Genomic DNA, 18445 nt, shown 5'->3' on the forward strand with positions numbered 1-18445 from the left:
TACATTACTTATTGTTTTTATTTGTGTAGTTGGGGTTCTCTCTCATCGACATCTTATGTTTTACATATCTCGTATTCATTTCCTATATGAAACAACAGACATACAAAAATAAGAATGTGGATTTGATTTTTTTTTCCAATTCGAAGTTAATATTGTTGACTTCCTTATTGATGAATAAATATAACATTTCTCGTGATTTGGCCGATTTTCATTGCAGGTACTTTTTTCAAATTCGCGCAATCGGGATTATGACGTCAGTAGATTTTCTGCAAATGTGAATACATCTGAAGCGACGTCGCCAAATGTAATCGTTCTTATTAGAAACATCGCGAAATTACAACGTTCTGATTACCAACGTCGCGAAAACAACACGAAAAGTTTTGAAAACGTTATTATCTGCCCCTGCTACTGTATCGTATGCCCTTAATTAAGGAACTTTGTTGTGTGAGTCAAGGCTCCATGTTGAAGGCTGTACTGTGACCGTCATGCATATTGCTTATTTTTATACTTTATGTTTTCAATGGAGAGTAGTGCCATTGGCAATCATAATACCACATCTTCTTAGGTTTAAATTATTTCAATTTGTGCTTCATTAACCCTGGAGTGGGTATATTCATGAAGTAAAACAACACATTGATAACAAACAGCTAATTTTAAATTATGAGCCACTTACATTTTTTACATACATTTGTAACTCCCATTTACATCAAGTTAACTTAAAGTAGGAGATGAAAGTTAAATTTTTTTTTTGATTTATCTATTAAATTCTTAAATTATTTTGACCCCAATTTTCCATTGTTATGATCATATTATTATTAAAAAAAATAAGGAATTCTTTTTTCTATCTATTAAATAATGCCATACTCACATTCTCCTTACTTGTAGTCTTCCTGAAAATGTAAAACGAAACCACAAAGCAACACAAACTTTATAACTCAAATTCATGCTAAAACAATAACAATTTTTTTAGAAACAATGTCCGTCAGCTGTGATAATGATTGTGCCCAATACATGTGATCCTTGAACATTTACAGGTGTTTTGAAATACTATTTATAAAAAAATACACATTGTTATATTAGAAAGGGTAAAACACAAGCTTGAACAGTTGGTATAACTTGATATCAATACAAAGCTACTTACATGTATGCTGCTACAGTGCTAGTTTTACAGAAAAAAATTCGTAAGGGTTCCGCGGAACCCAGTGTCTCGCCTACTTTTTCTGTTAATCGCAGGCTCAACAAAAATGAGGAAGTAAATCAATAAAAATATTCCTCTTGATACTATCTTTTGATTGTAAGAAGCTTCTGTCCAAGTTTGGAAAAAAACAAGGATAGTTTATGAATCTAATAAATGTTTAAAAACTTAAACTGCAGACTGAATGTAATGTTAACTGGAAGAAAACAAAATTTTCTTCTAGATACTAGCATTTGATCATAAACAAGCTTCTGTCCAAGTTTGGTACAAATCCAAAATAGTATAAGAAAGTTATTAAAATTTTAAAAACTTTAACCACAGAGTGAATGTGTTGTTTCCTGGCAGAAAATCTAAGTCCATTTAAAAGTAAAATACGGAAAAAATGGATTTATTTTTTTACAAAATTTCCTTCTAGATACTAGCTTTTGATCATAAACAAGCTTCTGTCCAAGTTTGGTACAAATCCAAAATAGTATAAGAAAGTTATTAAAATTTTAAAAACTTTAACCACCTGACCACAGAGTGAATGTGTTGTTTCCTGGCAGAAAATCTAAGTCCATTTAAAAGTAAAATAAGGAAAAAATGGATTTTTATTTTTAAAAAATTTACTTCTGGATACTATCTTATGATCATAAACAAGCTTCTGTCCAAGTTTGGTACAAACCCAGGATAGTTTAAGAAAGTTATTAAAATTTTAAAAACTTTAACCACAGAGTGAATCTAATATTTCCCGGCAGAAAAACTAAGTCAATTTATAAGTAAAATACGGAAAAAAATGGAATTTTATTTTTACAAAATTTACTTCTGGATACTATCTTATGATCATAAACAAGCTTCTGTCCAAGTTTGGTAGAAATCCAGGATAGTTTAAGAAAGTTATTAAAATTTCAAAAACTTTAACCACAGAGTGAATATTTGTGGACGCCGCCGACGACAACGACGACGACGCCGACGCCGACGGAATGTAGGATCGCTATGTCTCGCTTTTTCGACTAAAGTCCAAGGCTCGACAAAAATGATATATTTTGTTTATTTAATGTTTACCTTCCACCCCCTAAAAACCCCCTTTCTGGTCACTAAAAATCCAACTTCTGACATTATTATGCATGCCGATAATTTTAAGAGTAATAGAATACGAATAAACTACACGTAGATCATACAAAATTTACCTAATAATGTCTCCTTGTAATCATTTGCTGTAAAATGTTGATGACAATCAATGTCGTGTTTTCCCGGTTTCCATAGACCTTTGGTAGGGTCAAATCTTTTTAGTGCAACCCTCCACTTTAGACACAGCTCGGGATTTGAAGGGAATTTGTGACCACCACTCACAGAACATCCTGGGACACAACATCTTGTTGGCATCTTGTTATTACGTCAGGACGTTAGAGAACGCCATACATTTACATTAGATACAAGCGCCTAACTGATAAAAAAACGCTCAGGTAACCACCGCTAATTTTCCGGATGAAATCGGTGATTGTTAACCATTACTTTCCCAAGACATACAGTTTTTGTTTATATCAGTTGAAATTTTCATTATTTCATCCATTTTGATGCAATTTAGATTTAAAAATCAGTATTATAGCTGTCGGACATGTTGCTTTTGTTTATTTATATAAACAGGGGACCCATGTCCCTGGTTTTGGTTTATAAACATCTTTTGAGAATAAATCTCCCTTTCAAATGAATTACCTTCCCAAGAAATACTGGTTTTGTTTATATCAGTTGAATTTTTCATTATTTCATCCACTTTGATGCAACTTACAATTTAAAATCAGTATTATAGCTGTCGGCCATGTTGATTTTGTTTATTTAGATGACAGACCCATGTCCCTGGTTTTGGTCTACAAACTTGCCCATCTTCAGACAATAAATGTACCTATCACATGAATTACTTTCCCAAGACATACAGTTTTTGTTTATATCAGTTGAATTTTTCTTTATTTCATCCACTTTGATGCAATTTAGAATTAAAAATCAGTATTATAGCTGTCGGACATGTTGATTTTATTTATTTATATAAACAGGGGACCCATGTCCCTGGTTTTGGTTTATAAACATCTTTTGAGAATAAATCTCCCTTTCAAATGAATTACTTTCCCAAGAAATACTGGTTTTGTTTATATAAGTTGAATTTTTCATTATTTCACCCATGGCCTTTGATGCAATTTACAATTTTATATATACATTTATATTCAGCATTTGTTCAGTATCTGACAGCATTTTTTTTTCTTTTTGAACAGGATCCTGTTATAAAAAGAACAAAGATATTGAACAAATTTCCCTAACAGTGCAGCATACAAGAGATGTAATAACATGTGCTGAATGCAGGACTCCCAATTCTTTCTGTTTGAAAATAAGACTCCCTGGCAGATAGGAACAACTATTAGTGATTACTTTTTGCAGAATGTGACATCTCAGTCATGTAGTGGACCGATTGCTTCTCCTATCAATATGATATTTAAACATGATTTTGTGAGAGAGAAACTTACATGTGCTTATCCTGACTGTGAAAACACCATATTATTGTACAAATGTAGTCCATAGGCCAAACTTGATGTACATGTGTATGCGCTTTTTGTGCAAGTGAAGGTGACATCATTGAATTTAAAACAAATACAAGACTCTGCATTCAATCTATTGTATTGGAAGCAGAAGTAATAAAGTGGCAGTTGACTGTTGTGCAGAGACTATATGGAAAAAAATGCAAATAAATATCTTTTGTTCAACTTCATTTGTCTTCTTTACGAAAAGTTTACAAAGTATACATAGATATAAGAAGATGTGGTATGAGTGCCAATGAGACAACTCTCCATCCAAGTCAAAATCTATAAAAGTAAACCAATATAGGTCATACATGTATAACAATATGATGATGTTGTATGATTGCCAATGAGACAATGATGTACATGTATGACTATCATTGGAACGCCACTCTTATATCTTTGTACATCATGAAAATTGAAAATGCTACCTTTGTAGCATAATGTAACAAAAGAAAATGTTAATTTATACCACAGGCACAACAAACACCCCTGTGAATATATAACTTGACAGTACTAAAAAGCATAATATTTCGTTTCACAAATTCCTTCCTCTACATATAAATGGAAAGTAACTTATTTAATTTTTTACATGAAATGACAAAAGATGTTGAATAAGAAGCATGAAATATTCACTCTACTGGTACACTAGTCTTTATGGGTTCATATTGGTCATCATCTATGTTTGTTTCAGTCCTTTTACAATGGTGCTTGTTTGTATTTATCTGTTGTGTTGTTTCAGTTTTACATGTCCTTATTATGTGATCACTAAATCATCTCTCGTGTTTTGAAAAAATGTGTATGCAAATATTTTCTGCAATACACTGAAAGGTTACAGATGCTATGACTAAAAAGAAATGTGGTGTATATGTCAATGAGACAACAACGCAACAACAAAAATATTTTTAACACATCTATGTATGTTTAAGAATTCTTGTAGAGTTCAAAAGCACATAATGTGTATTTATATATCAGTGATTTGGTACATGTATGTACCTATTGATGCATTCCGTCCTAAAAATAAGTTGTGTGAAGAGCCCAAGCAGTTTATTTACTTATAAAATCAAAGTACTGAAGTACTGAACATCGGATGACCTCAAGTTGTGTTGGATTATGGATAAATGACAAGTGTTTATATAATACCTGCCAGACGGATATGTTCACCTTACAATATAGTACACATAATATAATTTGCTATCATATCTGAGATATGGACTTGAACTAGGAAACTTAACTTTGTGAATTATCCATGAAATGTTGACAGGTCATTTGAGAACTGTTAGACTGGCATTATGACCTTACTAGTTGCACACATACAATACAAAATACAAAAATCGTTATCTTATTACTTATAATAGAGAATCAACATAGCAAATAATTCTTCAAGTAGTCACTGAACTATGAAAATGAGGTCAAGACAATCATATTAAAAACAGATAAATTTTAATAGTGGGGCGAAATTTTTTGAAGAATGGACAAAATGAGATATTTATTATTCTAATATCAGAAAAAATCTCATAGTATCAAATCAGAATGCAAGTTCTTTCTATTGCGATAAACAATTTAATAGCATTATTTACTTTAATAAAACCTCATGATAATTTCTGAATTTACAGTCATGACTTAGCTTGTCAATCTCTGCGCTTAAAAATTGAAGTTTCCTAGGCCTATATGTCATGAATGTGGTTGAAATACTGTCAATTTTTGCGAACTTTTACCAAAAATCTCTTTTTTTATGACATACATTACAATTTCAGAAAAAAAAGCTGTATAAAGTTATATATGTATCACATATCATAATGCTAGTTTGTATCATCATGATTATTGCAATAAGTTGTTATTCAATTAATTAAAAAAACATCAATTATTTTTGAAATAATAGCCCAAAATATTAGTCTGAAATCAGTACATACATTTGTTTTTTAACATCTATATATTATTCATTAGCAGAGAATTCATTAGGGAGCTAATTAATTTTGCATAAGACACTCATGGCAGTTCACAATTACAGTGGTCTTTATAAACATAATGACACAATTTTATTGTTGATATATGTAAACTGAAATCATTGCAGAATTTTTCTTTCAAATGATTTAATGTTTGTTAGTCACTTAGTACTTAAGATACTTAATCTGTACTAAAATAAAGAGATGTGGTATGATTGCAAATGAGATAACAGACTAAAAACTATCCACCAGAGTCCAAATAATGAGTGTGTCATGTCTGTTGGCAGTTATACCTCACTTTACAGACATCAACAATGAATACATTTCATTGTTTTCAGGCAGATGAGGAAAAAGAGGAATTGTAGCTTTATAGCTTATGTACACGAGAATATAAGAAATATAATAATATAAAAAAGGAAATAAGAGAGACATAAAAGACAAGACAGCATATAAAGTGTTCCCTTACTAATCCTTAGAGGAGCTGCTGTATACTTAGAAAAAAGGATGTTGAAGACTTGGCCACATCAAACAGCATTCTTAGACACATTATAGTCTATTGCAACCTGCCCCATTTGCTCCAACGTATAAGTATTAAAATTAATGCCCAGGGTGGGAATTAAACCCATGTATGTAAATATATACTCTTTTGTTCTCTTTGTACATGCATGTATATGAAAAGTATCAATATTTTTTTAATAAGGACCTAGTAAAGCAAGTCCCTGATCCTAGTTTGACTTATTTCTTAGGCACGGTGTATTATATATGCGGATCCAAGGGGGGGGGGGGGGGGGGGGGGATTGGTTGATTATATATAGGGGATCACTGAAGCATGACTGGGGCACCCCCCCCCCCCCTTTTAGGTCAGTCAGCCCCCCCCCCCCCCCTCTCCTTAATGAAAAGTTCTGGATCCGCCACTGAACTCTTGAAAGTATTAAAATGCAATTGTAAAATTAATTCTATATGCTGTGAAACGATAATAACACAATAGTGGTTATTTCTAAGTATTTAGTAACAACAAAATGTAATTTAGGTAAACAAACATCAATTATCGACCACGTGTTTGTCTGCTGTGCTTGAATTCAAAACGACCCATCAGGTTTATTTGCACGAATTTTGCTAAAGCAGACAGTAAAACATGTCTGTTAACCCTAAAAGGTTTATAAAAATGCATTTGCTGTTATGACTTGTGTATGCATGGAAATATAATGAAGATAACATTGATTTTTTACCGTTAAATTGAATACACAAACATTCTTCATCTATACACACAAAACACATCCCACTTTTGTAACGATGGATGGTAACGTATAACCACTCTGTAACAGTAGATCCCATTGGATAAGCTACCCTACGCTGTACATAATATGCAAATTAATGATTGGATACGAATTTGTGTCAGCTCTCAAATTGATGGAAAATGTAAACATTGGAACGTAGGAAACAAACTTATTTTCAATCTTGGATTAAAAGACATTGCGCACATTGCCAACGTATCATGCATAACCAGTCATGTGCAAATATATCTTTTAATATGTTTTCTACACTTACTATTCTGTGTTTTAGTGAATTTAATGTTTTAATTTCCTACAGAACGAAACATCATTCTCAAAGATGCCGTAGAAAAAAAATATAGGTGGGCGTAAACATTTTACATACGGGAATTTTTTGTGTCGACAGATTGAACTTTTTCTGTCAGATTCAGGCGTTTGCCGTTCAACTGTTACCTTTCTGTGTATAATTTCCTGTATTGATCGCCTCTCCTGTTTCTTTCAACCTCGCTCTTGATGAATGCGCATTCGTGGTACAAAATGTATTCATCCGCAACAACAATTTTTCGGTACGTCATAGATTGTTTGACTTATTTATAAATATTTCTAACGACAAAACATTTTAATATTATTAATTTGTGTTTAAAAAATTTTTTTTTTGGAGTATCCATTGAAAAAAATGAATTTAAAACAAGCGATAAGGAATTTTGCACTAGATAATGTCCACGGATCTATAACTTTTATAGATCGGTTGAAAACCCAAAACTAATTTGCATAATGGAAATTTAGGCGATAGCAATACACCTGCTGTATAACAAATTCAGGGTATGAGACACTATCCTATTAAAACAAACCAAAAGAGATATTAGTGGTTAAGGTTTAAACAGAAGTAGAAGATGTCAAGGGGCAATACAAACATTACTTCTTCTTCCTGGTACGAGAAAGACTCCGGTGCCGGAGTGTGGAATATCCCGGAACTGTGGCGCTATGTACATGCAAATGGATGTCGAAAATTTTGTTATAAGATAAAAATATTTGCCACAGTTCAATTACAATTTAAAATAACATTAGTTGTAGCTTAATGTTAAACATATTCACATTATGCACAGTAGCTTAAATACACTAATTAATTAGCCAGACTAGAACCTTCAAATGTTAAGGTGGAGATACCACCTTTGAAGGATTCTAGGGAGGGTGACATGCAAATTGTTTCTGGGAGATCGTTCCAGACAGCAATAGTACTTGGGAAAAAAGATGATTTAAAAAAGTCTTTATTTGTATATATATGTCGAAATTTATGTAGGCCTCTAGTTCGCCTGTCAGATTGTGTCAGGACGTCATTAGTGACTTCGACCAGCCCCCATTAATCTTATAAATCGAGACAAGCTTAGCTTTTGTTCTACGGGATTGCAAGTTTTCCCATTTTAGTTTGTTTAACATACCAGTGACAGCACCTGGTGCTCTATCGTTATAGTCATTAAAAACATATCTTGCTGCCTTACGCTGTATCTGCTCAATTTGGTTTATTTGGCTTTGTTTGAACGGATCCCAAACTGGTGAGGAGTACTCGACGGTCGGACGCACAAGTGATGTGTAAGTAAGGTTTTTAACCTTACGTGTACAATTTTTCATGTTTCTACGTAAAAATCCTAGTGTTTTATTTGCCTTTGAAGTTATATTATTAATATGGGCTCCCAATCAAGATCATTGCTTATAGTAACTCCTAGATACTTGCTGTCTTTGACAGATTCAAGTACATGGTTACATGGTCGTGTAACACAGAGGAATTTGAAGACCGAATCCAGAGGCGGATCAAATCATTTTTAAAACATATCCAGAAATCAACGCCACTTTGCTTATTTGAATATTATACTAAAGAAATCGGATACGGGTCACGGAAATTATATTGAAATGATAGGGAATTTTGAAAAAAATGTCTGTTTTAACTTTGATTTAAGTGATAGACAGGTTGCCGGGGCAGAAACTAAATATACACAACAATATACACCATTTAAACGAAATATAATGACTGTCGTTGCAAAAATCAAGGTTCCTGAGCTATTTTAAAAATCGAAGCGAGAGGCTTTTAACATTGCAGTATAAAATACAGGCTAAAATGGCTGAAACGTCAAATTTGCCAACTTCGTGTTGAAAATTTGCTAACATGGTCATTAGAAATACAGGTTGCCGGGTAGTCCAAATAATTATGACGTCTTGAAAGGCTATTATATTTTTTTCTTTGACGCCTTACATCGACGTCATAATGCTGAAGCCTTTTTCGGTTGGACTTTGAGAGCATATTTTGCTCTCAACTTTGAGACCCAATTTAGCCATAAAATTTTCATTGAAGGCTACAAATTTTTGCATATATCAAATTTCTTACCTTTTATGTGTTTGTTTGTGCAAATTATTTCCAATAAATCCCTACAGTAATAATAAAATAAGTTACAATTCCATTCGAGGCGGACGATTGTCTACTGCTTTTTTTAAAACGTTTATCTGATTTCTTTTTAGGAGAGTATAAAATAAATGTTTGCACCAAACTCGGTAAAATTTGACAGACCCGAATTTCCGGAACCTTAGTTTTATATTATCCGGAAATTCAGGTCCGTCAAATTTTACCGAGTTTGGTTCAAAAATATATTTTATACTCCTAAAATGAAGCTTTTTAAGGAGAAATCAGCTAAACGTTTCAATAAAGCAGTAAATTCCCTCTCAAAGTCCAACTGAAAATATGAGTTCGGCGTTATGACGTCGATGTAAGGCGTCAAAGAAAAAAATATAATACCTTTCAAGACGTCATAATTATTTGGACTAGTTGCCGGGGTGAAACTTGAAACTTGAATGTCCAAAGAATAAGCAAGTCCAAACCTTGTATGTGTAGTCGTTAAACTCTAGGTTCCCACGTAAAGTTAAAATGCATCTATTTCAAGAAGAATAAACTCACGAAAACACGAAAAATTCACTAAATTCGCGTTCATTGTTTTGATTTTGACCGCCTGACAACTTTACGGAAATATCAGAGTGATTATAAACAAGGACTCTGTGACGGGCAACTTACAATATCCGTGTTTTAAAGAATTTAATGATATCAAGCCAGTCCACTTCAAACTATTATCACGTGGTACAATTCTCATTTACATATTATGAATATTAATTAGCAAAAGTACTACTAATTTCTGGCTATGAGGGGGTTCCAACCATATGTCCCAATTCAAAAGCATTGATCGTCAAAAAAAGGAGTCCATCTCCCGGACCCCCACCCTGGATCCAACACTGCCTAATCAAATAACTGTGATTGAGCCGTGATAACTATTAATCTAAATCTATAAAATAAGAGTCAGAACAAATACTTTTATTTGTATCATGCTGAAGCTATTCAGACCGAAAACAAAATGTAAGTGCTTAATTGTTCTTTTGTGCTATTTGAAAATATTTTTTAATCAACTCTAATAAAAATGTAATGAACTTTAAAGGTGCAAAAAGTCTTGCTGTTGGCTGAAACATCAAACAAATATTGAAGTGGAAAGTTACTCAAATCAGTTTCCCACGAGACAAAATCGGACAGTTGACAAAATTCCACTGGCTATATTTTTTATATATGAAAAAAGTTGTTTTATTTCTTTTCTTAACATGTTAAATGACTATTTTTATTTTCCTGATTGAATACTTAGATATAAGAAGATGTGGTATGAGTGCCAATGAGACAACTCTCCATCCAAGTCAAAATTTATAAAAGTAAACCATTATAGGTCACAGTACGGTCTTCAACACGGAGCCTTGGCTCACACCGAACAGTAAGCTATAAAGGGCCCCAAAAAATAATAGTGTAAAACCATTCAAACTGGAAAACCAACGGTCTAATCTATATAAAAAACGAGAAACGAGAAACACTTATGAACCACATCAACAAACGACAACTACTGAACATCAGATTCCTGACTTACGACAGGTGCAAACAAATGTAGCGGGTTTAAACGTTTTAATGGTACCAAGCCTTCACCCTTTTTCTGAAACTACTGAACATCAGATTCCTATGTTATGCAGTGCTTCTGTTTAAATATAGTTTGGTCATGGTTAAAATAATATGTCAGCATTTGTTTACTTGTAAAAACAATTACCAAGTGATAATCCATTTAGAACTTCACCTCCGGCAAATTTCAGGTGATCGAAGGGCAATAAATTACGTAATCGCACACCTGTGAATCCACAGTCACAACTCTTAAGGAATTAATTACCGGAGAATCGAACTGACATAATTTCACTGTGTAATTAAGAAGCAAACTTTAGCAAAGAAATGAAGTTCAGACATGTTTCTGGTATTATCGATATTTTGATTATTATCCGATTTTAATTTTAAAATTAATAGAAATGCCGAAAAAGCAGAAAATATTCTTACTCAACAAATACATAAAAATAAAAACAACGATTTCTAGTAGCTTTTTATAGAAAAGAAATTATTTGATCTGAAATAAGTTTCCCCATTGTTTTTCTTGGTTAGCTATCGTGGGTTATTCGTCCCCGATTTGTAGAGTAATTATCGGCGAGATTCTCATTCTGGGCCGTGTTATTTAACGTGATTTCACGGAGTTGCCAATCTCTGTGTATATATGTCTCTGATTAAAGCAATATTTGTTGTTTGGTGATTAAAAGCTTGAAAAATTATGATTACGTATATTTACATTGTATGTCAAATTGAGAACAACACTGTGTTTTTAAAGGAACGCAACTCCTCTTTTAACTACTACTAATTATGTATATAAAATAAACTAAGCCCACTGACCGTGTATTTAAAAATAAGCCAAGCCCACTGACCGTGCATTTAAAATAAACCATGCCTACTGACCGTACATTTAAAATAAGCCATGCCCACTGACCGCATATTTAAAATAAACCATGCCCACTGACCGCCCACTAACTGTGTATTTGAAATCAACTAAGCCCATTGACCGTGTATTTGAAATAAGCCAAGCCCACTGACTATGTATTTAAAATAAACCATGCCCACTGACCGTGTATTTAACATAAACCATGCCCACTGACCGTGTATTTGAAATAGGCCATGCCCACTGATGATCGTGTATTTAAAATAAACTAAGCCCACTGACCGTTCATTTGAAATAAGCCAAGCCCACTGACTGTGTATCTAAAATAAACCATGCCCACTGACCGTGTATTTAAAATAACCCATGCCCACTGATCGTGTATTTAAAATAAACCATGCCCACTGACCGTGTATTTAAAATAAACCATGCCCACTGACCGTGTATTTAAAATAAACCATGCCCACTGACCGCCCACTGACTGTATATTTAAAATAAATCGTGCTCACTGACCGTATATTTAAAATAAACCATGCCCACTGACCGTGTATTTAAAATAAATCATGCCCACTGACCGTGTATTTAAAATAAACCAAGCCCACTGACCGTGTATTCAAAATAAACTGACCCCACTGATCGTGTATTTAAAATAAACCAAGTCCACTGACTGTGTATAATAAACCAAGCCCACTGACCGTGTATTTGAAATAAATCATGCCCACTGACCGTGTATTTAAAACAAACCATGCCCACTGACCGTGTATTTAAAATAAACCATGCCCACTGGCCGTGTATTCAAAATAAACCAAGCTCACTGACCGTGTATCTAAAACAAACTCAGCCCACTGACCGTGTATTTAAAATAAACTAAGCCCACTGACCGTGTATTTAAAATAAACTAAGCCCACTGACCGTGTATTTAAAATAAACTAAGCCCACTGACCGTGTATTTAAAATATACCATGCCCACTGACCGTGTATTTAAGATAACCCAAGCCCACTGACTGTGTATTTAAAATAAACCAAGCCCACTGATCGTGTATTTAAAATAAACCAAGCCCACTGACCGTGTATTTAAAATAAACCATGCCCACTGACCGTGTATTTAAAATAAACCATGCCCACTGACCGTGTACTGTACTTAAAATAAACCAAGCCCACTGACCGTGTAATTAAAATAAACCAAGCCCACTGACCGTGTATTTAAAATAAACCATGCCCACTGACCGTGTACTTAAAATAAACCAAGCCCACTGATCGTGTATTTAAAATAAACTAAGCCCACTGATCGTGTATTTAAAATAAACCATGCCCACTGACCGTGTATTTAAAATAAACCATGCCCACTGACCGTGTATCTAAAATAAACTAAGCCCACTGGCCGTGTATTTAAAATAAACTAAGCCCACTCATTGTGTATTTAAAATAAACTAAGCCCACTGATCGTGTATTTAAAATAAAACAAGCCCACTGACCGTGCATTTAAAATAAACCATGCCTACTGACCGTGCATTTAAAATAAGCCATGCCCACTGACCGCATATTTAAAATAAACCATGCCCACTGACCGCCCACTGACTGTGTATTTAAAATCAACTAAGCCCATTGACCGTGTATTTGAAATAAGCCAAGCCACTAACTATGTATTTAAAATAAACCATGCCCACAGACCGTGTATTTAAAATAAACCATGCCCACTGACCGTGTATTTGAAATAAGCCATGCCCACTGATGATTGTGTATTTAAAATAAACTAAGCCCACTGACCGTTCATTTGGAATAAGCCAAGCCCACTGACTGTGTATTTAAAATAAACCATGCCAACTGACCGTGTATTTAAAATAAACCATGCCCACTGACCGTGTATTTAAAATAAACCATGCCCACTGACCGTCCACTGACTGTATATTTAAAATAAATCGTGCTCACTGACCGTATATTTAAAATAAACCATGCCCACTGACCGTGTATTTAAAATAAACCATGCCCACTGACCGTCTATTTAAAATAAACCAAGCCCACTGACCGTGTATTCAAAATAAACTGAGCCCACTGATCGTGTATTTAAAATAAACCAAGCCCACTGACTGTGTATAATAAACCAAGCCCACTGACCGTGTATTTGAAATAAATCATGCCCACTGACCGTGTATTTAAAACAAACCATGCCCACTGACCGTGTATTTAAAATAAACCATGCCCACTGACCGTGTATTTAAAATAAACCAAGCCAACTGACCGTGTATTCAAAATAAATTGACCCCACTGATCGTGTATTTAAAATAAACCAAGTCCACTGACTGTGTATAATAAACCAAGCCCACTGACCGTGTATTTGAAATAAATCATGCCCACTGACCGTGTATTTAAAACAAACCATGCCCACTGACCGTGTATCTAAAATAAACCATACCCACTGGCCGTGTATTCAAAATAAACCAAGCTCACTGACCGTGTATCTAAAATAAACTAAGCCCACTGACCGTGTATTTAAAATAAACTAAGCCCACTGATCGTGTATTTAAAATAAACTAAGCCCACTGACCGTGTATTTAAAATATACCATGCCCACTGACCGTGTATTTAAGATAAACCATGCCCACTGACCGTGTATTTAAGATAACCCAAGCCCACTGACCGTGTATTTAAAATAAACCAAGCCCACTGATCGTGTATTTAAAATAAACCAAGCCCACTGACCGTGTATTTAAAATAAACCATGCCCACTGACCGTGTATTTAAAATAAACCATGCCCACTGACCGTGTACTGTACTTAAAATAAACCAAGCTCACTGACCGTGTATTTAAAATAAACCAAGCCCACTGACCGTGTATTTAAAATAAACCATGCCCACTGACCGTGTACTTAAAATAAACCAAGCCCACTGATCGTGTATTTAAAATAAACTAAGCCCACTGATCGTGTATTTAAAATAAACCATGCCCACTGACCGTGTATTTAAAATAAACCATGCCCACTGACCGTGTATCTAAAATAAACTAAGCCCACTGGCCGTGTATTTAAAATAAACTAAGCCCACTCATTGTGTATTTAAAATAAACTAAGCCCACTGACCGTGTATTTAAAATAAAACAAGCCCACTGACCGTGCATTTAAAATAAACCATGCCTACTGACCGTGCATTTAAAATAAGCCATGCCCACTGACCGCATATTTAAAATAAACCATGCCCACTGACCGCCCACTGACTGTGTATTTAAAATCAACTAAGCCCATTGACCGTGTATTTGAAATAAGCCAAGCCCACTGACTATGTATTTAAAAAAAACCATGCCCACAGACCGTGTATTTAAAATAAACCATGCCCACTGACCGTGTATTTGAAATAAGCCATGCCCACTGATGATCGTGTATTTAAAATAAACTAAGCCCACTGACCGTTCATTTGAAATAAGCCAAGCCCACTGACTGTGTATTTAAAATAAACCATGCCCACTGACCGTGTATTTAAAATAAACCATGCCCACTGACCGTGTATTTAAAATAAACCATGCCCACTGACCGCCCACTGACTGTATATTTAAAATAAATCGTCCTCACTGACCGTATATTTAAAATAAACCATGCCCACTGATCGTGTATTTAAAACAAAACCATGCCCACTGACCGTGTATTTAAAATAAACCAAGCCCACTGACCGTGTATTCAAAATAAACTGAGCCCACTGATCGTGTATTTAAAATAAACCAAGCCCACTGACTGTGTATAATAAACCAAGCCCACTGACCGTGTATTTGAAATAAATCATGCCCACTGACCGTGTATTTAAAACAAACCATGCACACTGACCGTGTATTTAAAATAAACTATGCCCACTGACCGTGTATTTAAAATAAACCAAGCCCACTGACCGTGTATTCAAAATAAACTGACCCCACTGATCGTGTATTTAAAATAAACCAAGTCCACTGACTGTGTATAATAAACCAAGCCCACTGACCGTGTATTTGAAATAAATCATGCCCACTGACCGTGTATTTAAAACAAACCATGCCCACTGACCGTGTATTTAAAATAAACCATGCCCACTGGCCGTGTATTCAAAATAAACCAAGCTCACTGACCGTGTATCTAAAATAAACTAAGCCCACTGACCGTGTATTTAAAATAAACTAAGCCCACTGATCGTGTATTTAAAATAAACTAAGCCCACTGACCGTGTATTTAAAATATACCATGCCCACTGACCGTGTATTTAAGATAAACCATGCCCACTGACCGTGTATTTAAGATAACCCAAGCCCACTGACCGTGTATTTAAAATAAACCAAGCCCACTGTCCGTGTATTTAAAATAAAACAAGCCCACTGACCGTGCATTTAAAATAAACCATGCCTACTGACCGTGCATTTAAAATAAGCCATGCCCACTGACCGCATATTTAAAATAAACCATGCCCACTGACCGCCCACTGACTGTGTATTTAAAATCAACTAAGCCCAATGACCGTGTATTTGAAATAAGCCAAGCCCACTGACTATGTATTTGAAAAAAACCACGCCCACAGACCGTGTATTTAAAATAAACCATGCCCACTGACCGTGTATTTGAAATAAGCCATGCCCACTGATGATCGTGTATTTAAAATAAACTAAGCCCACTGACCGTTCATTTGAAATAAGCCAAGCCCACTGACTGTGTATTTAAAATAAACCATGCCCACTGACCGTGTATTTAAAATAAACCATGCCCACTGACCGTGTATTTAAAATAAACCATGCCCACTGACCTCCCACTGACTGTATATTTAAAATAAATTGTGCTTACTGACCGTATATTTAAAATAAACCATGCCCACTGATCGTGTATTTAAAATAAACCATGCCCACTGACCGTGTATTTAAAATAAACCAAGCCCACTGACCGTGTATTCAAAATAAACTGAGCCCACTGATCGTGTATTTAAAATAACCAAGCCCACTGACCGTGTATTTGAAATAAATCATGCCCACTGACCGTGTATTTAAAACAAACCATGCCCACTGACCGTGTATTTAAAATAAACCATGCCCACTGGCCGTGTATTCAAAATAAACCAAGCTCACTGACCGTGCATCTAAAATAAACTAAGCCCACTGACCGTGTATTTAAAATAAACTAAGCCCACTGATCGTGTATTTAAAATAAACTAAGCCCACTGACCGTGTATTTAAAATATACCATGCCCACTGACCGTGTATTTAAGATAAACCATGCCCACTGACCGTGTATTTAAGATAACCCAAGCCCACTGACCGTGTATTTAAAATAAACCAAACCCACTGATCGTGTATTTAAAATAAACCAAGCCCACTGACCGTGTATTTAAAATAAACCATGCCCACTGACCGTGTATTTAAAATAAACCATGCCCACTGACCGTGTACTGTACTTAAAATAAACCAAGCCCACTGACCGTGTAATTAAAATAAACCAAGCCCACTGACCGTGTATTTAAAATAAACCATGCCCACTGACCGTGTACTTAAAATAAACCAAGCCCACTGATCGTGTATTTAAAATAAACTAAGCCCACTGATCGTGTATTTAAAATAAACCATGCCCACTGACCGTGTATTTAAAATAAACCATGCCCACTGACCGTGTATCTAAAATAAACTAAGCCCACTGGCCGTGTATTTAAAATAAACTAAGCCCACTCATTGTGTATTTAAAATAAACTAAGCCCACTGATCGTGTATTTAAAATAAAACAAGCCTACTGACCGTGCATCTAAAATAAGCCATGCCCACTGACCGCATATTTAAAATAAACCATGCCCACTGACCGCCCACTGACTGTGTATTTAAAATCAACTAAGCCCATTGACCGTGTATTTGAAATAAACCAAGCCCACTGACTATGTATTTAAAATAAACCATGCCCACAGACCGTGTATTTAAAATAAACCATGCCCACTGACCGTGTATTTGAAATAAGCCATGCCCACTGATGATTGTGTATTTAAAATAAACTAAGCCCACTGACCGTTCATTTGAAATAAGCCAAGCCCACTGACTGTGTATTTAAAATAAACCATGCCCACTGACCGTGTATTTAAAATAAACCATGCCCAATGACCGTGTATTTAAAATAAACCATGCCCACTGACCGTCCACTGACTGTATATTTAAAATAAATCGTGCTCACTGACCGTATATTTAAAATAAACCATGCCCACTGACCGTGTATTTAAAATAAACCATGCCCACTGACCGTGTATTTAAAATAAACCAAGCCCACTGACCGTGTATTCAAAATAAACTGAGCCCACTGATCGTGTATTTAAAATAAACCAAGCCCACTGACTGTGTATAATAAACCAAGCCCACTGACCGTGTATTTGAAATAAATCATGCCCACTGACCGTGTATTTAAAACAAACCATGACCACTGACCGTGTATTTAAAATAAACCATGCCCACTGACCGTGTATTTGAAATAAGCCATGCCCACTGATGATCGTGTATTTAAAATAAACTAAGCCCACTGACCGTTCATTTGAAATAAGCCAAGCCCACTGACTGTGTATTTAAAATAAACCATGCCCACTGACCGTGTATTTAAAATAAACCATGCCCACTGACCGTGTATTTAAAATAAACCATGCCCACTGACCTCCCACTGACTGTATATTTAAAATAAATTGTGCTTACTGACCGTAT

Source organism: Mytilus californianus, unplaced genomic scaffold (genome assembly GCF_021869535.1).
Source record: "Mytilus californianus isolate M0D057914Y unplaced genomic scaffold, xbMytCali1.0.p SCAF_6, whole genome shotgun sequence".
NCBI classification, from domain to species: Eukaryota; Metazoa; Mollusca; class Bivalvia; order Mytilida; family Mytilidae; genus Mytilus; species Mytilus californianus.